The sequence below is a fragment of the Orbicella faveolata genome, unplaced genomic scaffold (genome assembly GCF_042242905.1).
Source record: "Orbicella faveolata isolate gen_17 unplaced genomic scaffold, um_ofav_v1 contig_24, whole genome shotgun sequence".
In the NCBI taxonomy this organism is placed as follows: domain Eukaryota; kingdom Metazoa; phylum Cnidaria; class Anthozoa; order Scleractinia; family Merulinidae; genus Orbicella; species Orbicella faveolata.
The window spans coordinates 11,990,379-12,014,770 of NW_028301552.1; the positions used below are offsets into that span (position 1 = coordinate 11,990,379).

The 24,392-nt window shown below is 41.3% G+C and overlaps 1 pseudogene across 1 annotated transcript; it reads right to left on the minus strand.

Annotated features, from left to right (window-relative positions):
• Window positions 1-551: 551 nt before the first annotated feature.
• On the minus strand, window positions 552-23,431 carry LOC110043255 (uncharacterized; annotated as a pseudogene). The gene is made up of 12 exons (XR_016208149.1): window positions 23,362-23,431; window positions 22,460-22,540; window positions 21,017-21,673; window positions 20,657-20,689; window positions 13,054-13,152; window positions 12,747-12,809; window positions 11,037-11,129; window positions 9,693-9,791; window positions 8,973-9,035; window positions 7,786-7,878; window positions 4,603-4,701; window positions 552-4,051 (listed from the first exon to the last, which is right to left on the minus strand). The product of XR_016208149.1 is annotated as an uncharacterized LOC110043255 (transcript).
• Between the last annotated feature and the right edge of the window lie 961 nt (window positions 23,432-24,392).

Sequence of the window (24,392 nt, forward strand, 5' to 3'; positions counted from 1 at the left end):
CAGCATATCCATATTTGGAATCTATCAACACAAGATACCGATCAAAACGCAAGAGAGTTTCTAGTGAACTTCTTATGAGTTTCCCAAGAAAAGGTGTTAAAACATCAATTACTTATGAATGTGACTTCGAAATAGTGAAAATATGCCAAAAACATGCTACAATCCCGGCCAAAAGTGGTTGGGACACTTGAGCTAGATCACGTTTTCCCCATCCCCCCTAATCAATGTTGGAAAATATCGCGTTTTCTCCAACAGAAAGGGAAAAAAATCACCCGATTATCAACATTGTAAGTGGGGGGAGGGGAGAACTTGCTTGCTGTCCCAACTTTTTTGTCCGGGATTGTAGCTTTTAGAAAAGATGCTGTAAAGTTGCTCACTCGCCGAAAAGTTGCTCAGCGTTGAAAAAGTTGCTCAAAATCGTAAAAGTTGCTCAAAAGTTGCCGAGCAGAATCTATCTAGACCTAGTACGCTTTCGTTCGTCAGTTGATAAACAATAATATTATCACAAACAGATTATCACAAACAGATGAAAGAATACATTAAAACTCGGATAAACATAGAAAAATTGTCTATTTACATCGTTCATTAAACATATAATAAACTATCACAAGCAGATACAATTGTGCAAACCTTTTTTACATAGCATTTCTCTTAAACTTAGTCAGTCGGTTGTTCCCAGGCGTCCGAGGCTCAGTTTCGTCTGGAAAGAGAGACGTCCAGAGACTAGGCTGACCTTCAGTACACTAATTCCTATTTTTAGCCCTGGAACTTTTTTCCTCGCTAGATCAACAGTATATGCTTGCCTTAAACCCGAGTGAAAGCCGGAAAAATTTTTTAGCGATTCTGTAAAAACTGAAAATTGTGTAATTTTACCAATGACATCTCAACTCCGAATTCACAGTGTAATGACTGGAAAAAGGACAAAATATAAGAAAATTCCATCGTAGTAGAGATTATTAAAAAACATAGCTACTTTTGGACTTCCGAGTGGTAAGAAATTTCGAAAGCGAAGCAATTCGTATCTTACTTAAAAGCCACGTGGTCTCGAATTACATGTCACACACAAAATCTGTCAGTGTTCATTCAAGAACTAAAAACCTAACAGCGGGAAATCTTCCTATGGAAACAAATCCATTGTTAGTGTTGTGTTGGATTCAAGCACCTCAATTAGACCTACTACACCAGCATCACCAGTGTCATTGTCAGACAAAGCCAACACTGTCAGCGTTGTGTTGGATTTAAGCGCCTCAGCTAGACCTTCCGCACCAGCATCACCAATGTCATTGTCAAACAATGTCATTGTCAGACAATGCCAACACTGTCAGTGTTGTGTTGGATTTCAGCGCCTCAGCTAGACCTGCTGCACCAGCATCACCAATGTGATTCCGTGACAAATCCAACTCTGTCAGTGTTGTGTTGGATTTAAGTGCCTCAGCTAGACCCGCTGCCCCAGCATCACCAATGCCACTGTCACTCAATTTCAACACTGTCAGTGTTGTGTTGGATTTAAGCGCCTCAGCTAGACCTGCTGCACCAGCATCACCAATGTCATTGACAGACAATTTCAACACTGTCAGTGTTGTGTTGGATTTAAGCGCCTCAGCTAGACCTGCTGCACCAGCATCACCAATGTGATTCCTTGCCAAATCCAACTCTGTCAGTGTTGTGTTGGATTTCAGTGCCTCAGCTAGACCCGCTGCACCAGCATCACCAATGCCACTGTCACTCAATTTCAACACTGTCAGTGTTGTGTTGGATTTAAGCGCCTCAGCTAGACCTGCTGCACCAGCATCACCAATGTGATTGGAAGACAATTTCAACACTGTCAGTGTTGTGTTGGATTTAAGCGCCTCAGCTAGACCTGCTGCACCAGCATCATCAATGTGATTCCTTGCCAAATCCAACTCTGTCAGTGTTGTGTTGGATTTAAGCGCCTCAGCTAGACCTGCTGCACCAGCATCACCAATGTTATTGACAGACAATTTCAACACTGTCAGTGTTGTGTTGGATTTAAGTGCCTCAGCTAGACCTACTGCACCAGCATCACCAATGTTACTGAAAGACAATTTCAACACTGTCAGTGTTGTGTTGGATTTAAGCGCCTCAGCTAGACCTGCTGCACCAGCATCACCAATGTCATTGAAAGACAATTTCAACACTGTCAGTGTTGTGTTGGATTTAAGCGCCTCAGCTAGATCTGCTGCACCAGCATCACCAATGTCATTGACAGACAATTTCAACACTGTCAGTGTTGTGTTGGATTTAAGCGCCTCAGCTAGATCTGCTGCACCATCATCACCAATGTGATTGGAAGACAATTTCAACACTGTCAGTGTTGTGTTGGATTTAAGCGCCTCAGCTAGACCTGCTGCACCAGCATCACCAATGCCAGTGTTAGACAATGTCAACACTGTCAGTGTTGTGTTGGATTTAAGCGCCTCAGCTAGACCTGCTGCACCAGCATCACCAATGCCATTGACAGACAATTTCAACACTGTCACGGTTGTGTTGGATTTTAGCACATCAGCTAGAACAACAACGTTTGCAGCATCAATTTTGCCACGACAAAGTCGCAGCGTTTGAAGTTGAAGAGATGAGCCAAGCTCACGGGCCAAATCCGCTTGAAAACTGCTGTTATCTTGTTTACATTCTTTTACGCACTCCAATGCAACTGTCAACCAATCATCGGTATCATCGCCATCGCTTTCATCGCTATCGGCATCGCTATCATCACTATCATCCTGGTTGACTTCTCTCATGATATATTTCGTTAGGGATACTGCTTCTTCCTTGCATCGTGCTGCTAACAGACCACATGTGTATAGAAGCACCTCTTTCAGCTCACGAGCAAATCGTTTTTCAGCAACTATTTGGGCGGGAATGATTTCTTTCTCAATAAGCTGACAATAAAGATAGAGGGCTGCAAACCATTCTTGAAAACTCTTGTGTAGAAAGCTATACTGTCGATGCGCTCTTAGTTTACTGCCTCCGGTCTGAACTGACAAAAATCCGAATCCGGGTAAGTCATCTGCATGACTTTGAAGCTCACTTTCCTCAAAGTCCAAATTGTCTTGAAGTAAACCATTCAATGCTATTCGGCCAAGATGTTTCAGTTGAGGGTAATACACTTGGATGAGATCCGCGTTCACTTCTGGCAGTCCTTGCTTTCTTCTATATCTTCTAAGGATACATTGTATTATTTCCACGTACAGTTGCGTTCTACGCTCTGGGAAAACACCTCGATAATCTTCACAAACAAGGCAAAGAAGTGCAGTATTCAGAGGGTTGGCGGCCATGTCTTTCAGATTTTCATCGCTTTCCAGCTTGGACAAGAGCTTTTGCGCCAAATTCTTCGAATTTTTGAAGTATTTGAAGATAAACTTCCTTGCATCTTCTTCAGTAAAACCTTTAATTTCCAGCAGGGTGTCACTGTGTATTCGGAGCTTAATTCCAGCCTCCTGCCTTGCAGTCGCAACCAAGTGACATTTTGGAAGCATTCTACCCTGAATGATTTCTGTAAACACTGGCAATTTACTTGTAGGAACCTCATCCAGTCCATCGAGTACTAGCAAAACGTCAGGCTGATTCTGGCGGATGAAATTGAAGAACCTATCTCTTACGTCTTCTCCAACTTCTCGAGGCAGAAGTTGATCATCAATGGCCTCCCACAGGTCAGACTGCATATCACGACACTTCAGCAACAGCACTGCTTCGAACCTAGGGAAACAATGTTCTTGTTGTTGCTTTCCTGTAACCCAGTCATATACCAGCTTTTTGCAGTAAGTCGTTTTCCCCATACCAGGCTTTCCTTCAATTAACACTGTTCTTGGTTGTGAACATTCTTCATGTGGTTTGAAGATCCCAGACATGTTCACAATGTTGTCTGTCGCTGTTCCTCTCGTTTTTTCCCTGCTGACCACTTTAAGTCTGGTAAAAATTTCATCAAGACGAAAGTGAAACTCTTCACACCAGGGAAACGGTGCAAGCCATCCCTCGCGGAGTTTGTAGAGTTGGCGAATTCCGTCAATTAGCTCAGCTGGATCAAAAACATCTAGAAGTAATTAAATAAAAGCTACTTCAAGTACCCTGTCAATCGCGAGTAAGAAATATGCAAACAATCGACTAGACTTATAGTTTTTAAAAAAGGAAAGGAATTGAACCGATGCAGAATTTGTGCAATACGAAAGTGACCTTGTAACATTGCTGTGCCTCGCTCCCTCACCACTTACATACATTTGGTTAAGGTTTGATTCTTGAATATTGAGCCTTTTTTGTTATTTGGGAGGCTCGAATAAATTTATAGCGTGACTTTTGGGAGATGCACGAGACATGACGTCTGGGTGAAACAGGGTAGGAAATGCAGTTTAAAACCTTTTGGGGTAGACATGTTTACCCCTAAGCCCGTGACTCGTGGTTAATTTAAAATCATAATAGTAATCTTCTTAATTTTCAATAAAAATTTAAAAGGCTCATTTACAGCTTAGTATAAGCAAATGACTGCACAGAATCATTACTTTTTCACTTTGGTCAAAATGGTCCTTTCGCTGGATAAGCTGTGTTTTTACTGTGCAAAAATGCTACCAGTTTTTATTTAGAACTGACCTTCATCCTCGATTTTTCTCTGTGTCATCAAAGTGTCTAACTTGTCACTCATGTTCCCCATCTCACTTTTCATCTGTTGAAGGTCGTTTCTAATTTTGTCTGAGGATGAAAATTATCATCAGCCTTCGTTCATTAGTGCGCAGGTGGTAGCTTTATCATCATAAACTCACTGTTAGAGCGATTTTCACTTAAGTGTTGGAAATATTATTGGTTTGATTACTACGCTACACCACAGGCAGCACACGATCTTGTTGAGTAGGAAGAGAGTTATAAAGGAATGAAAAAAGTATATAATTTACCTTTGTCTACTGTTGTCATTTCTTACGCGAAAACCGCTACCTACAAGTCCTACGTAACATTGTAGCACTAAACTCGTACCTAGGCCTTTTCGCGCTCTAAGAAAACTTTTTCGGTTTACATAATATATAGATTTAGCAAAGCCTAAAAGCGGAGCTCCTGGGCCGGGTTCAAAGCCCGATTAAGATAACCAGGTTAAGCGAGAACTTTGATTTGAATTGTGTAACTTTGCAGTGAGATTTTCTGTATATTGTTTGGCCTTCTGTTTTGAGTTTGAATAACCTCAAAATACAGAAAACAAAAGCAGTGAAAAGCATTTGTATAAAATAACTATTTATACTTCTGTTAACTTTAATCCTGGGTTAACGTTAACCTGCTTCCGAATAACCCGGCACTTCGTTAGCGGTCAACTTTAAAAAAAAAAAAACGTGACCTCGATGAGCTCTAAACTTGAGCCTGCGATATGGTCACGTAATACTGGTCAGCGGATACCTTGATTAGACGGGTGTCACTGGACCACAACATGGATGTCTAATATCAAAGGAGGCTTTAAGGTGGCTCTCTATAGTTTTACGATCGCACGCGCGCTGAGGACGAAAGCTCAAGTAATTTGCGCGCGTTCGAAGGAAAACGTCAGTGTTTTTCGATATTTTATTACGTCAACATGAGCACAACAAGCAAAACTGACAGTGAATTATCTCGCGTTTCCTTCGATGAAATTTCGTAAACCTTGGCAGATTGGTAGTAAATATTTTGCTTTAGTCGGGGCTCGCTTTTCAGAGAAATCTATAAGACCAGTTTTTTCGCAGCGGTAAAAGACGTAAATTTACAAAAATCGAAAAACCTGCCTTTACAAACCCTACTTTTTTCGAGTTTAAAATTCGTGTCCCGCAGGAAGCGATATGCTGTGAACATTTTGGAAGATTTCACCGAAGGAAATTCAAGAAAATCGCAAATAAAGCCATAAAAAAGTAAAAAATCATATTTGTTTGGGCATTTCTAATTCAAGACTAAAACCAGTAATTTTAACAGAGATAATAGTAAAACACTATTTAATCATTGCTTATTACATGTAATTAGTTTGAGAGGACTGGGTGTAAATACGAATGCAAAAACGGCAATCAAAACTTTTCCTTTTCCTTTTCCTTTTCTTTTTACGCCACGAAACTTTGGAATGACATACCTTTCTATATCAAACAGTCTGAGACCATAGCGATTTTTAAAAAGAACCTTAAAACATTTCTTTTTTGTAATAGTTTTTAACCTAGTCATAGATTTTAATAATTGCATCTTTTAGTTAGGTTTTTATTCTTTTTAATCATATGCAATTGTAAGCGCATTGAGAATTCTAAATGCGCAATAAGAACCTTTTTATTATTATTATTATTATTATTATTATTTATTATCAACACTTGCGCGCGCAACGCCATAAATGATTACCCTACGGAGCCACCTTAAATGTTTCTGTCAACCTTTCAGCTGGAGTATGGCCGCCATGCTGCGCGACTCCGTCGCCGTCGTCGCCGTCGTGCGTAAGCGCCCACGAGCAATACGGCTAGCCATGATAGCCATGAGAAAATCCATTCATGGTTTCCTTTTCTTTCCTATATGAGTATGGGGCTCCGCCTGGCGGAGCTCCGCTATAACATTGACAAGGGAGGCAACTATTTGCCCAAACATTTTGAATACAATCCGAATATTGGCTCGAATCTCTAAGTTTCGTTGCTTCCACGAAACCCAACAAACAAAAAACGAAGTCGAAAGATTTTTCTACAACTTGGCCGAATTTGTTTTCCAATTTGTTTTCCAATAGTTTTAGTTGGCGTCTTTTGCAAAGGTTTTTCTCAAATCACTTCTCGCAACATGATCGTACCGTTGAACCGGTACCAATCGCCTCATCCAGCGCGCGCTCAAGCTCCCCTCCATCTCCCACACATGCTTTTTTGACACGACAAATCTTTACAAACCCCTCCCCCGGTTCACAGTTTTTCTTGCGCGTCCGAAGTCGCTTGATCTCCGCACGGAAATGAAATGTCGCGGGTAAATACCTGAAGCGTTTTAACGAGATTCCGCGTTTAAAATTGAGAGCTGGGGAAGGATTTTGTAAAAATTTGTTGTGTCAAAAAACACGTGTGGGAGATGGAGGGGAGCTTGAGCGCGCGCTGGATGACGCGATTGGTACCGGTTCAATGGTACAATCATGTTGCGAAAAGCGATTTGAGAAAAACCTTTGCAAAAGACGCTAACATTGTCCGACTGTCGTGAAGCTATTGGAAAACAAATTCGGCCAAGTTTTAGAAAAATCTTTCGACTTCGTTTTGCGTTTGTTTGGGCAAAGATTTGCCTCCCTTGTCAATGTTATATGGAAACCGAAAAATTTTTTGCTGAGCGCGAAAAGGCCTAGGTACAAGTTTAGCGCTACTGTGTTACGTAGGACTTGTAGGTAGCGCCGGTTGTCGCGTAAGAAATGAGAACAGTAGGCAAAGGTAAATTGTATATTCTTTTCATTCCTTTATAACTCTCTTCCTACTCAACAAGATCGTGTGCCCCCTGTGGTAAAACTGCAAAACCAATCATGACTCGTTCGCACACGTTTTCCCGCGCTTCGCGTCAGCTGTATGTATTTCGAGTTTTGACTGGCTTCTGGATTGTCTGTGTCCTTTGTGATTGGCTAGACTGATTACTTTGGCAAATTTCTTAAGTTTCTACCAATTTGAATGATAATTACCATCGTTGGTTTCTAAACAGACATCCCGTCGTTTTTCTCCTATCTCGTAGGTTTATTAATTTCCTAGTTGACGTTCACTGCATGTTTGTTACAGGAGAACCTTTCTCTTGACTGGAGACGGAATTTATAAACCTTCAAATATCTTAATGTCTACTGACCTTCATCGTGGCCGGATTCCTTCAAGGAGTCTAACTTTTCACTGACGCTATTCGTTTGTTTTCCCATTTGCTCGAGTGTCTCTTTGAGGTTTACTGGGAAACAAAAGTCAGCATGTTAGCTTTAGTTTAAAGCTTACTGCGGATTGTTCATTGCCCCCAAGTTTAGCCTTTTTTTCGTTACTTTATTTTCCAGAATTGTATGAAACGATATATAACTCGATCCTTTTCAGGAGACAGATAAGCTCCCAAGAGCTGATAGTTATCACTCGAAATTTCTTACTTCTTGCAAAATAGCAGGATAATCTTTTCCGGGATAACTTTTTTTAAATACTGCTGATAAGTTCTTTGAACTTTCCTTGTTACTTTGTTAAGGTTACAGTTGTTATTCATTCGGTTATGAATATGGCATAGGTGACCTGTGTAAAACATTCCACGTTACAACCTTTCACTCTGTTCTCATTCAGTTCTTTACTAAATAAAACGTACTTTAAAACTCAAGCGTAAACGGAGTCGGGAAAAGCTTTTTTTGCCTTGAAAAAATGATCAAGGATTATACCGCGACCAACTTCTGGTTCTTTAATCTGTTTTTCCTTGAAAATTTCAATGTATATGTTGAATGAAAGATATTCGTGTTATTGATATCTCATTCAGTCAAAGCCGAAACTGTTTATAACATTTCCTATCGCTAGTGTTCTGAAATCTCTAGTTCTCCCGAAGTTCTGTCATTTCGAGAGCCGTGTGTTTACAAGTGCAATAGAACATAATAAGTTGGCCAACTCTATTGACCAATGACGGCGCGAGTGTAGAACCTCGGTTATTTTTATAAAGGCTAATTAGAACTAACTGTACTTAACGACATTAACGCGACCGCAGAGTCTACTGCAACCATTAACTACAGTTAAGTCTGAAGTCTAACGATCAAACTATTGTTACCTGTGTTCATGTGACCACAGCCATTAATTCACACAATGGAATCCCAAACATTCTTCGTTCAGAATAAAAGGTGTGTAAGTTGTATTAAAAGTACCCATAGGCAAGAAGAAAGACTTCTTTTTAGATCTAAAACGACCGTTTTACTGCTCTTCAAGTTCTAAAGCAGACTCACTGAGACTTTTCTCGTACGATAAGATCACATTGTCGAACCGCGTGCTAAGATTACCTCGTAAAACGACTAATTAAATGTGTACCTTCATTCAACTTTTCGCTGATGATTCGTATTTCCCTTTTCATCTCCTGGAAATCATCTCTCTCTGGGGATAAAGCGTAGTACATTAGTTTTTGTTGACTGTTGAGGTACATTCAAGTCAATGCAGACAAACAAGAAAGCTATGTTTACACAACTGGGTCGGATACGGGATGTTCGAGATAGGGACCGCCAAAAGCGTTCGTGGGGGGGGGGGGGGGTATCCAGGGGCATCCCGCCGGAAAATGTTTTAAATTGAGGTCCCCAGAAATGGGATTTCCGGCTTTCTGAGGCCAAGTCAGCATGTTATAATGTTATAATGTCTCATTTTTTTTGACCGAGCCCCCCTAACCCCCCTAGATCCGCCCCAACAGAATCCAGTACAGTAGGTTCTTATCATTATGTCACGAAACGTGTAAACAAAACGAATAAAGAGAGCCCGCCAAAACTTGATCAGGCGGATTGAGTGCCTGACGGATAGAATAGACAAGTTCCTAGGCCCACGATAAGTGGTTAATATAAAATCAGAATTCTAATCAGTCAAAAGACCTTCTACACAGCATCTTCAATAAATTAAAGTTTAAAAGGCTTGTTCATAGCTGAGTCAGATAAGCAAATGGCTGCGTAACATGTGTTTCTTTTCATTTCGTCAAAGTGTTTTTTGGTGGAAAAAGCTTTTTTTGTATTGCGCAAAGAATGCTACCAGTTTTTATTTAGAACTGACCTTCATCCTTGGTCTCTGTGTGTGTCATCAAAGTATCTAACTTGTCACTCATGTTCCCTATCTCACTTTTCATCTGTTGAAGGTCGTTTCTAATTTTGTCTGAGGATGAAAATTATCATCAGCCTTCGTTCATTAGTGCGCAGGTGGTAGCTTTATCATCTTAAACTCACTGTTAGAACGACTTTTAATACATTACTTGCCAAAAAGGTCGGACGATTTTAATTTCGGACAAAAAAAGTGTCCGAAAATTAAACTGTCCGAAATTTTTGAGCGAAATATTTACAGTGCAGTACAGTATAAAACCTTTAAGTAGTTCAAAAGCTCTTGGTTTCCATTATGGAGAGAACTCTACACACGGTAGTTGAGAGACGTAACGACTTGATTCGTGATATTTCCTCGTCGGTGTATCTCAAAAACCTTGAGATACATTCATGTTTTCTAGGTGTAAATTTACTTAAGCTATGTTTCAGAAGTTTTGTTGGAAATTTGTCTGAAATGAGATAAAAAGTGTACGAAAATTAAAACGTCCGAAATTTTAACGTACGTCCGAAATTTTTTGCAAGTGATGTAAGTGTCGAAAAGTAATGTTGAGTTAACATTACTACGCTACACGATTGGCTTTAAAACCTCGCACCACTTTTTCATCCAATCAGAAGTAAAACCAAAACTAATCATGACTCGCTCGCACACGTTTTTCCGCGCTTCGCGTCAGCTGTATGTAATTACTTCGAGTTTTGATGGCTTCTGGATTCTCTGTGTCCTTTGTGGTTGGTTAGAGTGATTACTTTGATTTTGGTTTTGCCACAATCAATTGAAAACTGCTTTACAGTCATGGTTACATCAAACTATAGCTGGACATGTTGACGTTGGCAAAATTATCGCAACTTCTACGAGTTTGAACTGAATAATGACCCTATTTTTTCTTTATTAATTGTTTAGTTGACGTTCACTGCGTTAGTTACAGGAAAACCTTTCTCTTGACTAGAGATGGAATCTGAATATCTTTAATTATAATCCATCCAATATTTTTGCTCGCACATGATTGGTCTAGACGTGTCACGTGACTAAATATACGCCACCCAAAACCGGGGAATAGCAGGTGATATTCCCCAAGTTTCAAATCCTGCATGTTGCGAAAAATATTTGAAGGATAATAAACACAATAGCCCCGATTTGACTGAAAAAATATATTCGGATATTTCCTCTTAATTGGACATTATCTGTCCCTTGAAGCTCTCGGAAAACTGTTCGCTTCTCGGAACAGATAATGTCCGCGGACAAATATCCGAGCATATTTTCGCGCGAAATGGAGGCTATTATTTATATATCTTAACGTCTACTGACCTTCATCTTGGCTGGATTCTCTCAAGGAGTGTAACTTTCCACTGACACTTTTCGTTAGTTTTCTCATTTGTTCGAGTGTCTCTTTGAGGTTTTCTGGGAAACAAAACTCATCACGTTAACTTTAGTTTAAAGCTTACTACGGATTGTTCATTACGCCCAAGTTTAGCTTGTTGTTTTCGTTTACTTTACTTTTCAGAATTGTATGAAACGATATATGACGCGATCCTTATTCAGGAGACAGACAAGCTCCCAAGAGCTGATAATTAAGACTTGCAATTTCTTACTTCTTGCACAAGAGCACGAGAAATATTTGTTTTCTCCAGATAACTTATTTTAAGTACTACTAGTAAGTTCTTTGAACTTTCCTTGCTACTTTTTTAAAGTCACAGTTGTCATTTGTACATTCGTCACTGTTACGATTACGATATTGCCGCTTTTCATGTGACGTCATCATTTTCCAAAATAAGAAATTACCAATCCTTCTGAAGTTTTAGTTTCATCAGACCCTTTAATAACTTGAAGTTTTGCAACGTTTAAGCTCGACAGGGTTCTTCATTATGTAATAGAGCATGTCTGAATTTCCAAGTTTATGCGTTGTGTGACATTAAAATGGCGGCCCGATAAGGTTCTCGAGTAGGTCAAAAGATGAGTTATTGCTCAATTTTTTGCTAACTAAACAGTTGCTGCTCTATAAAAAGTGTTTATTTCAATGTTTCGGAGCTCTAGAGTAATAACTTTTCGTTTCAATGGCGAAACTCGATGACAGATGTTTCTGTTACTTTACGGCCGCCATGTTTGTGTCCCTCCGAGGGGCACAAACATGGCGACTCCATACAAAGCTCTATAAATTTGAGTGAAACACTTCTCCGAATAACGGGAGAATGAAAAACCGCACAGACCTAAATCTTGGCGAGGTTGTTTATATATCAATCATCTTTCATATCCCAGCTTCTTGACTTAATTCATTGAATGGTTATGATTTTTATTTCTGATGGCGTGACACTGCAAACCAGCCATAGGCGAAGTGAGTAAAACATTCCAAACTACAGCCTTTCATTCTGTTCTCATTCTGTCCTTTTAATACTAAGTAAAACTTCCCTAAAAACTCAAGCGTTGACGGAATCAGCGCAACATTTTAGCCATGAAAAAAAGATTAAGCATTATATCGCGACAAACTTCTGGTTCTGTTTTTCCTTGGAAATTTCAATGTACATGTTAAATGAAAGATATTTGTGTTATTGATATCTCAGCCAGTGAAAGCCTAAACAGTTTATAACATTTGCTATTGCTAGTGTTCTGAATTCTCTAGTTCTCGCCTAGTTCTGCCATATCGATAACCGTGTGTTCACAAGTATAATGGAACATAAGTTTGGCAACTCTACTGACCAATCAGAGCGCGCGTGTAGAATCGTAGTTAGGTCTGCAGTCTAACGATCAAACTACTGTTAACAGTGTTCATGTGACCACAGCCATTAATTCAGAGTAAGCTAACAACAATGGAATTCAAGACTTTCTTAGCTCAGAATAAAAGGTGTGTAAGTCGTCTTAAACATGAGTAATCATAGGCAAGCAGAAAGAGTTCTTTTTAGATTTGAAACGACTGTTTTACTTCTCTTCCGCAGAAAGAGACTTTTCTCGTACGATGTTTAAGATCACATTGTCGAACTGTGTGTTAAGATTACCTCGTAAAACGACTAATTAAATCTCTACCTTCATTCAACTTTTCGCTGATGGTTCGTATTTCCCTTTTCATCTCCTGGAACTCATCTCTCTCTGTAGATAAAGCGTGGTACATTAGTTTGCGTTGACTGTTGAAGTACATTCAAGTCAATCCAGACAAACAAGAAAGTTCTGTTTACACAATCTTGTACAGGAGGTTCGTGTCATTTAGTCACGAAATATGTTTCTATTGACCACATAACATCGTCACTTTTTCGCTATTGTCAAAATGTTTCTTTCGCTGGATAAGCTGTTTTTTAATTGTGCAAAATGCTACCAGTTTTTATTTAGAACTGACCTTCATCCTTGGTCTCTCTGTACGTCATCAAAGTGTCTAACTTGTCACTCATGTTCCCTATCTCACTTTTCATCTGTTGAAGGTCGTTTCTAATTTTGTCTGAGGATGAAAATTAACATCAGCCTTCGTTAATAAGTGCGCAGGTGGTAGTTTTATCACGACAAACCAGCTATTAGAGCGATTTTCAGATAAGTGTCAATTTGATTTCTACTCTATACACGATTGGCTTAAAAAAAACTCGCGCCACTTTTTCATCCAATCAGAAGTAAAACCAAACTTAGTCGAGTCTCGTTCACACTCGTTTTCCCGCGCTCCGCGTTAGCCACATGTATTTACTTCGAGTTTTGATTGGTTCACTGGATTGTCTGCGTCCTTTGTGATTGGCTAGGGCTTAGGGTGATAACTTTGGTTTTGGTTTTACCACAATCAATTGAAAACAGCTCTACTGTCATAATTACATCAAACACAATAGCTCGACAATAGCTCTTTATTAATTGTTTAGTTGACGTTCCCTGCGTTAGTTACAGGAAAACCTTTCTCTTGGTTAGAGATGGATTCTGAATATCTTCCATTTTAGGAAATGCATCAAATATTTTGACTCGCACGCAGTTGGTCTAGACGCGTCACGTAACTGAATACGCTCCAGCCAAAACTGGGGAATATCGATTGATATTCCCCAAGTTTCAAATCCCGCAGGTCGCGAAAAATATTTGAAGGATAATGAACACAATAGTCTCCATTTGGTGTGAAAATACGCTCGGATATTTGTCCTTAGACATTATCTGTTCCTTGAAGCTCACGGTTTTCCTCGAGCTTCGCTCTCGGAAAACTGTTCGCTTCTCAGATTACGTCCGCGGACAACTATCCGTGCATAGTTTCGCGCCAAATGGAGGCTATAATTTATATATCTTAACGTCTACTGACATCTTGGCTGGATTCTCTCAAGGAGTTTAACTTTTCCCTGACGCTTTTCGTTTGTTTTCTCATTTGCTCGAGTGTCTCTTTGAGGTTTTCTGGGAAACAAAACTCAGCACATTAGCTTTAGTTTAAAGCTTATAAGGATTGTTCTTTACGCCCAAGTTTAGTCTTTTTTTCCTTTACTTCATTTTTAAGAATTGTGGAAAACGACGCTTAGGTGATTTTACACGAGCCGATTTTTAACGCCGATTTTTTAAACCGTCTTACACGAGACAACTTTAAACATAACTTTGTTGCGGCAATGGTCGGCAACGGTATGTTACACGAGACGATTGCTAACGCAACATTGGAAAATTGGGCAACAGTGTTGGAGGTTTTTGAATCGCTTTCAAAACCCCACAATATGTTGCAGCAATTAAAAGTTGCGTTAAAATGTCTCAAGTTCACAATGTTACCCGACATCGATTTTGAACGCAACAGTACTAACAATGTTGTGTTAAAAGTCTTGACGTATTCCTTCTTGATACTCCTGGTGGAGCAAAGGGCAGCAACAATGCTTCGCCAAGACTCTGCTTGGTGCCATCTTCTCAGCTGTGTTTCAGGTGATATTGGCCATCTTCACCTCTTCTTCAGTCGACTTTCTCCAGGTCTCAACAGGTCTTCCCACCTTCATTCCATTTCAAGGCCTGCTTAATCGTGTCAGCGGCTCTTTTCCGCAGCGTGAGGCCTATCCAAGACCATTTCCGTCTTGCTATCTCAGTTCAGTGGTAGGTGCTCTCGTCATGTCCTGCTCCAAAGTTCTTTGTTACTATTTTTTCCGGCCACTGAACCTTGAGGATCTTTCTTTCTTTGTTAGCAAAGCTTTGCAGATTGTTCGATAGAGCTAGTGACACTTTCCAGATTTCTGATCCATAGAGGAGCGTAGCTTTAACATTTGAAGTGAAGATACGCAATTTGGTTTTTGTAGAAAGCGATGAGGCATTCCAGACTGGTCTAGGCGTGGTGAAGGTAAGTCAAGCTTTGCCTAATCTGCTCTTCACATCCTCCTCAGCCCCGCCGGTGACTGTTATTGCGCTGCCCAGATAACTGAACCTTTCTACATCTTCCAGATCTTCACCGTTTAACTTGATTTTATCCTGCTGCTTGTTATTAGCTTGCGTGCCTTTTGTTTTCTCTTTGCTTACCCTGAGGCCAGTGCGCTCTGCGAGCGGCGCCAGGTTGTTGATCTTGGCTTACATATGTTTCTGAGAAAGGAGGCATACATCATCTGCATAATCCAGGTCATGTAGCTGATTTGTCGGAGTCCACGTTATGCCTGTCTTACGGCCTTATCTTCCACCTCTCTCACGATCCAGACGACAACCATAAAAAAGGTCACTGGTGTGCTTATTTCAAAAGATTCGGAACGTTTCCTGCTGTGCCAGATGAGGGTTCGTAAAGGTCCTTGATCAACTTAATGAACTTCGATGGAATTCCATAGTGATGCATAAGCTCCCAGACGACATTCCTGTCAACACTGTCGAAGGCCTAAAGTAAAAACGGAACGATTCAAACGGGTTTTTGTAAATAGATGTCTTTTTAAATTTATTTCTTAAAATTTTTCTTGTAATACATATGATAGGTTTTTTCTAGTTTAGCTTAGTTTGTTATTGATTGTAAAGCCACACGTATGTTGTGATTGATTTATTACTACTACTACTACTACTACTACTACTACTACTACTACTACTACTACTACTACTACTACTACTACTACTACTACTACTACTACCACTGCCACTGCCACTGCCACTGCCACTGCCACTGCCACTGCCACTGCCACTGCCACTGCCACTGCCACTGCCACTGCCACTGCCACTGCCACTGCCACTGCCACTGCCACTGCCACTGCCACTGCCACTGCCACTGCCACTGCCACTGCCACTGCCACTGCCACTGCTACTGCTACTGCTACTGCTACTGCTGCTGCTGCTAGTACTACTAGTACTAGTACTAGTACTAGTACTAGTACTAGTACTACTACTAGTACTACTAGTATTAGTACTACTAGTACTAGTACTACTAGTACTACTACTACTACTACTACTACTACTAGTACTACTACTACTACTACTGCTGCTACTGCTGCTACTGCTGCTACTGCTGCTACTGCTGCTACTGCTGCTGCTGCTGCTGCTGCTAATGCTGCTGCTGCTACTGCTACTGCTGCTACTGCTAGTACTACTACTACTATGGCAATATGGTCAGTGCAGGATTTGTTTTTCCTAAAGCCTGCTTTGTTACATTATAGTTGTTTGTCAAGGATATTCCTCAATCTTTAGATGATAATGCGGCAGAATATCTTGCTAGAGATAGAGAGAAGCATAATTCCGCGCCAGTTGTTACCGAGTCATAGGTCCCCCTTTTTGGGCAGCTTCACCTGCTGACCAAGCTTCCACTTTGTTGGAACTTTTTCTGCTTCCCAGATCTTCACGAGAAGTGGATGTAAAATTTCTCATCTGCAGTGGCGGTAGGATTGATTTTAAGTGCCTCAGGCGGGATGCCAGCTGGTCCTGTCGCCTTTCCATCAGTTGTTTCAGAGCTCTAACAAGCTCTACCTTAGATGGTGGGTGGGTACTGACATTTAGCAGAGGTCCTTCTGTGTCACTGATGTCTGGCATAACAGAGGGGGTGGGGGTGTGTGGTCTGTTAGGATCTCTCACTCTTTAAAACTTTTCCTCTGCATTATCAAAGACTAAGACTTCATCGCATGTCTCTTGCCATACCTTTTTCAGTCTTGCTCAATGATTGTTTAGGTCTTCATCCACAGATTCAAGGGCGGAGAACTGGTTCTTAACTGTGTAGTTAAACGACTTTGCTGCTCTGTGGCACGTCAGGTTTAAGATGTTGTATTTACAATGTGGCTTAGCAGATCAGTCATGATGGATCCTAAGTTTTTTTAACTTAAAGGTCCCCAGCAGAAAATGGTGGTCAGAGGCAGCGTCTACCCCCCTCTCTTCACTCTCGCATCCATCAAGCTCGTCCTCCGCTTCCTAGCAATCGTGATATGGTCTATCTGGTTTGATTGAGTTAGTCCATTCGGAGACATCCAGGTGGCGTTGTGAATGGCTTTGTGGGACAAGTTAGTGAAGGCCCAGAAATAGGTAAACTTCTCTCCGTTCTCGTTCATGCAGCCCAACCCATGTCACCACATGACTCTTTCCTTGCCAGCGTTATCATGACCAATGTTGCGGTTGAATTCACCCAGAAAAATTTTGATGTCTCGCCTTGCCTTGGTGAGTGATCTAGAACACCTTGTAGAATTCTTCTTTCTGGTCATGTGCTGTTGTTGGTTGGGGTATACCAGTTAATGATGGTGACCTTTCTGCCCTTTGAGTTAAACCTTGCCATGATAATTGTTGGTCAGACTGGGCTCTATACATGTGCATGCTGTTGTTCCTCATGCCCAGAGTAGAGTAACCGCTCTCCGGTTGCAAGTGTAATCTGACCAGTCCATTCCATTTGCTTTCGTAAATGGCTAGCACTGAGTTGTATTGCCGCATCTCGCTTGCCACTTGGGCGGCCTTTCCTGCCTCACACAGGGTGCAGGCATTCCATGTTCCAATCCTAGTCCTGCCTTTCATCGTCAGAAGAAGTGTCAACCGTCTGGCTTCCCGTGGGCTTGCACCAGATGGTATCATACAGCTCTCTGAAGAGGCCTCTTCTGGAGTCAGGACAGCTGTTGTAGAAGGCATTTGCACTGATTCTGATTCTGTAATCGTGCAACATCCACTGGTGGGTGATTAGCCTAGTCAACTTCACCGGGGTCCCCGCTGGCAGTACGTTTCGGGGTTGATCCAGACAGGCCTTCATAGCTACCGTAGCGGCACGGGGGTATAACTGGCGACCATACTTCGTCCCCGTACTTTGCCTGTTTCGTCCTGCTACGACGTGCACGTGGGGATTAGACTTCAAATAGACCCCGTCCACAATGTTAACCGATATCGATTTTTAACACAATAATGTGTGTTTAAAGTCTTAATGGACGTAAAAAAATCGGCTTGTGTAACATCACCTTATCAAATCACGTGATCCTTATGCAGGAGATAGACAAGCTCCCAAGAGCTTATAGTTAGCACTTGAAATTTTGTACTTCTTGCAAAATAGCAGGATAAATTTTTTCCTCCGAATAACTTCTTTTTAAATACAACTGATAAGTTCTTTGAACTTTTTTGTTTTTTTTTTTAAGGTCACAGTATATTTTTACATTCGATAGGTCATTGTTATAATTATGATGCAGGCGGCTGGTGCAAAAAATTCCATGCCACAGCCTTGTAGAGGAGCGGTGGCCTCATGGGTAGTGCGCTCGTCTCCGGAACGCGCGGTCTGAGTTCGAACCCTGGTCGGGGACATTGCCTCGTGTTGTGACAGGCGGAAGTTCTGACGACGTGTATGATAGAAGGAAGAAAAACCGCCCCCCACCCCTCTTAGCTCAAGGTCTGGATGCGCCCCTGAGTTGTAACAATGAGTACCGGCAAACTTAATGCTGAGGGCAACCCTACGATGGACTAGCTTCCCATCCAGGTGAAGGTAAAGTCTGTATACGAGCCAAGTGGCTCATCAGGCCGGAGCTTATCCCGATTGCAGTAGCATGAAGCGACTATGAATATTTCTACTCTCCCCTGGACGGGATGCTAGTACATTGCAGGGTTACCCCCAACATTAAATTCGTCGGTACCCATTTATACACCTGGGTGAAGAGAGGCACTGTGAGAGTAAACTGTCTTGCCCAAGAACACAACACAGTGTCCCCGGCCAGGGCTCGAACCCTGACCACTCGCTCAGGAGTCGAGCGCACTAACCATGAGGCCACCGCGTATCTCACCACGGAGGAGTAGAAATACTCCTAGTCAAAATCGGGATAAGCTCGGGCCTGATGGGTCACTTAGCTCGTATGCAGACTTTACGCTATGGCCTTTCATTCTTTTGTTCGTCTTGTCGCGAATTGAATTGCTCAAAAATATTCCTCAGGTCCCATCCACATTTATCCGGAGAAATTTGAAAACGCCATTTAACATCTACGGTTATGCCTACAGTCCACATTACTGGCTGGAGAAATTGCCCACCGAAAACAGAACTTTACGAATACGCTCTTCAAGCCAGAGGAATTTGAAAACGCCTGTTACGCCACAAAATGTAATAATCGCCACAAAATGTAATAAGAATTGTAAAATGTACACAAAATATAATAAGAATTGCCGCAAAATGTAATACTAACGCAAAATGTAATAACATTGACGCAAAATGTAATAAAATGGTCAACGCAAAATGTAATGACTTTTCAACGCAAAATGTAATAACTGTCGAACGACATGTAAGATATCTCGAAACCAGTATTATGATTCGGCCAACGTGAATCCTATTATTTGCTTCAACTTGGTGTACAGGCGGAATCAGGTGGTACATCGACTTGTAACCCCTTCATACTTTCACAATCTGCAACTCCAGAGATTATATGTTTCGACTAAGCGCCGTGTTGTTATTGAAGGGTGTGGTGATTCGAATATATGGGTACAGACATTTCTCGTCTTGTAGACACCTCGCTATTTTGGACACCCCGCTAATATGGACAGCTGCTGAATCTCCAGCAAAAATTATAGACTTTAGATTGAAAGAAACTTCCTTTTGTACGGACTTTCGATCGCTTTTACAGACTTAACACATGTTCCGGTCCTGACACCGGAACATGTGTCGGTTAAGTATGTAAAAGCGATCAAAAGTCCGTAATAACGGAAGTTTCGTTCAATATAAAGTTTATAATTTTTTTGTGTAAGTCTTGAGTTGACTGTACCCATATATTTCAATCACCACACCCTTCAACAACAACGCGGCGCCTATTCAAAACACTGTCTCTGGAGTTAAAGATTGCGAAAGTATGATGGGGTTACAACGTGATATTCCACCTGATTCCGATCCACAGAGCTTTCAAACTGAAAGCTATTGCACAATGTTTTTTCGAAACAAAACCTGTACATCAAATTGAACCAGATATTCAATTCACCTACATGTCACAGTATTACCTAAGTTAGGATAACGTTGGCCGAGTCATAATACTGGTTTCAAGGTAACGTACATGTCGTTCGAAAATTATTACATTTTGCCTTATTACAACATGCGTTAGAAAAGTTATTAAATTTTGCGTTGAAAAGTTATTACATTGTGCGTTGACTTTTTTATTACATTTTGCGGCGATTCTTATTACGATTTGCGTTAATATTACATTTTGTGGCGATTATTACATTTTGCGGTGTAACAACGCCCACTCTGCGTTCAAGTGTGGACGGAAAACATTTTGAAAGCGGAGCTTTTCGAAATTGATGGCGTCACAGTAGTCATGTGATGAACCTTAACCTTCAAGGTTGCACCCAAGGTTTTCTGTCGCTGGTGAATGCCGCGTTTTCAAATTTATCCGACGTAGTGAGGAAGGGTGTAAATCTTCCTCCGAAACTTCGGACGAAAGAAAAACGATCGCCACTGTCTAGGCCACCTCTTTATATACTAGTATTGTTCAATATGTAGATATCTCAAGTTAACAATCTAATTGTTAAATTGCAGTTTTTTTGGATTGCTTTCTTATAGGGTGTTTTTTAACTCCCAAAAGCTTTCGCGTTGTCAAGTCTGCTGGTTCAGTAAGTTTCACACATACCTTCCACCTCTCCAAGTTTATCCTTGATGTTACCTTTATAAAAAAAGAAAATGATGCAACATATTAATTTTCATCAAAAGGCAGTTTATCAATGTACATTTTCCCTGGTTTGAGGCCAAGCAGACTTGATACACATTTACTTTATTCATATTCACACTTAGCCAAACCGAAGGCTTGTCTGCAGCTTCCTTGCTGACTATTTGGCTATTTACACAGAGCGGTCCAGGAGTTGAACTAAGAGCTACTAAGGATTACAAAAAAAAGGAAATTTACATAGTGGAGGTAGGCTCGATTACCAGCCGTTGTTCAAGAAAGGAGCCCGTACTCATCCCTCGAATCTGAGGCTAAGTTCTTACATACCTTCCAACTCTTCAAGTTTTTCTTTGATTTTGTCTTCATCTTTCTTCCATTGCAACAGCAGCTCTCTGTAATGTTCCTCAGTGTCGGGATCCATGCACTTAAACTTGAGTTTATTGATAGCGGCTCCATAACTCACTCCTCCCAGAGTTACCAGCGCGTTACTGATATCCTTCCAGAGGGTGTTAAACGTTACATCGTCTACAGAAGCTTGTGTGGTATGGCCGTAAACAGTATTTCGGTAGTACTTCACCCTGGCTATGTTGGCTTCAGTACTCGTGTCTGCAGCAGAAGGAAGATTGTCCCAGCCGGTGACGGGTGGAGTCAAACCACATATATTCCTTAGCAGCACCATTAATAACGTGATATCAAAGCTTGCTGATGAAACAGATGTACGGATGGAAGGGTACAAGTTTCCCCATTGAGTAGGATTGAGGATTCTTCTCGACCTAAGTGACTGCAGTGTCGTGTGTGCTGGGGTACCGGGCGCCAATACAGAATGCAGTCCAGCTGGAGGGTAAATTCTGTCAAATGTGTCCCTCAAGGCCTGGGATCCAACGCCCACCAGAAGACGACACAACCGTGCATAGTTGGTCGTCTCCTTGGTGGATGCAACCGGCGGTGCAAGAGCAGAAGCCATGGACTGGGGACCAGATGAACCTACCAAAAGGTTTATCGATACGTTAGTGCACAGAGTAGTCCCTCTTTTGCTTAGCCCGTCGTGCGTGACGCAAAAAAAAAAAATAATAATAATAACCGTTGGGAAGAAAACGGCCGAGTGAAATCCTGGGGGCGAGAGATTTCGCACGGCCATTTTTTTCCTTGCTGTTTATTTACGGTCTCTCTCGACGGACTAAAGCGAAAGAGGGACTACTTGTAGTCTACTTAGTCTACGGATGGCGTAGTATAGAACATGCTCTTTATTCTTGCTGTTATGCTTTCTATTTCTATCAAAAAATCGATCCTGAAGAAAAACTGAGGCTGTTGGTCAAGGCTAATCTTATCTTGGGAGGCAAAACCGAGTAAATAAAACCACCGCCTGGTTAGCTAAGTTGGTAGAGCGCCAGACTGCTGTGCGGAAAGTCGAAGGTTCTAGCTCCAGATTGGACCAACACTCAGGGTCGTAAAATAACAGAGAGGAATGTTCTATCTTTGTAATTACTGCTGCAAATGGTTAGACGTTCAAGTCTTCGCGGATAAGGACGATAAATTGTAGGCCCCGTCTGCTGCATCTTCAGTGTTAAATGGTTAGCAGGGGACGTTCAAGAACCCACACATCGCAAAAAAGAGGGGCGCGGAGTTCCTGGTGTTGTAGTGTGGCCTTATTTTACGAGTTGGTGCTTCACATAGGGTTAGCCTCATTGCGCCTTTCTCCCTTGGACAGACAGAAAACTTGCTATGTCTATGTCTATGTCTATGTCTAACCAAGAAATTATTGTTGCTCACCCACACAATTCAAGAAGATGCAATTGTCCTGGTTAGTAATTTATATCTCAGCTCTGGATGTCCAACATGCTGGGTGGTAACCTGTATATGATAAGAATACTATTTTCTTTTGCATTGGGACACAGCGGGAAATCCCGAGCAGGCAAGATAGCGTCATCTTGCCCGCTCGGGTAGCCAATCACAGCGCAGGATTTGGTTCACCTTGCCTGCTCGCTGAGCTGGCCATATAATAACAATAACTCGTACCAAACGTCGGCCCCCTCCAAGTCGACCCCCGATTTCTTGAACTACGCGATTTTTGAACCAATTTTCGTTTGCCTTGGAGGTTCAAGCAACGGAAGTCCAGCGTGACTGATACTGTGTCAATTTAAGCATTAAGGACTGAAGTAAAATTGATGCAAAACACTACATATCAAATACCGAAAAAAAAGGACTTGAATCGAACTTGAACGAGATTTCCCTTATAAAACAGTTTCTGAGGAACTCTCCAACCCTGACAGATGCTTTCCAGACCTTCCATTTCTCTGTTCCTTTAAAACCAGTTTTCTAAATATTGTTGCAGCTTAAATTATACTCAGATATTGTTAAAGTTCTTCAAAGTGAATCAGGCTTTTCAGTCTAACGTGTTTGACTGAGTATCTACAACACTTTAAGAAACGCAAGCAAGCAAAAGCTTTCCACTTTTGTTGTTTTAGACACATGGATATTTGGGGGTAACCCTGCGATGGACTAGCATCCCATCCAGGGGGGAGTAGAAGTTCTCCTAGTCGCTTCATGCTACTGAAATCGGGATTAGCTCCTGCCTGGTGGACTTAACCTTAGATACTGATGTAGACAAACACTGCTACATTACAACCGGTTAATCACACAGACTGGAATGCACATTTTCAGACTTTTCTTACCTTGCAGAGTAGTCTTGTGGTCATAACGTTGTTTCAATTCCTCCGCATCATAATGGGACAGTAGCAGCGACTGTAAAAATAAACAGGTTGAGTCTAATCTAATGTAACATTTCATCTACTCTTGATCATAAGGGACTGGTCAAAAAGGATAAGGGGAGGGGGGAGTGTGCGTCGGAGCATTTGAAAATGTGGTGGATAGAAAACACATGTATTTCATTCCACGCATCCTGCTTACCTGAAACATGAAGGTTTCTCCTGGAGCCAAAATGACTCGATTTGACGCATGCACTCGATAAGCAGTCATAAGTAATACATGTATGCAACTCTAGTGAAGCGAACTAAATTATTCTCACTAGCAAAAGTTCTTTCTCTTAACTGTAGTCTCGTTAAATGTTAACATCTAAAACAATCTATTCGATATCTATTGACCTCCTTAACCAGAAGGGTGCTGTCTGAACAGATCAGAGTCCGCCATGATCACGAGATCAAAAGCACTCGAGCGGAATGGAACGTTACATAACAAACTGTCACGCTAACCGTCAAATATTAAAAAAACACCCTTTAAAAAACTTCGCAAGGTAGTTTTCCACGCTGCAACCTTTGAAGTAAGGACGAAATTGTTTTGAAACCATCATAGCCCGCAGACTATAAATCGTTTCGTTCTCGAGACGAGCGCGCGCGCAAAAACTTTGGGCGCAGGAGAACGGTATAAAGAAAACACTTTAATACTAATATTAAATAAGTAAGATGGTAATTGAGCAAGTGTTTCCCCCTGAAATGACGATCATTTTTGCCTGATGGTCGTTGGTAAGTGTTTTTATGATCACAGAATAGTTTTGTCAGGAGATTGTCAGTGATTAACCTGTACGTACGAACAGGAAAGTTTCGAAACAGGCTAGACATTCCACGACTTCCGTTATCAGTTGTTAGAATGCACTCGTGTCTCGATGTTCTTGCAAATTCGGGACTTGAGCAAGTGTTTCCCCCTGAAATGGCGATCATTTCTGCGTGGAGGTCGTCGATCGTCGTTG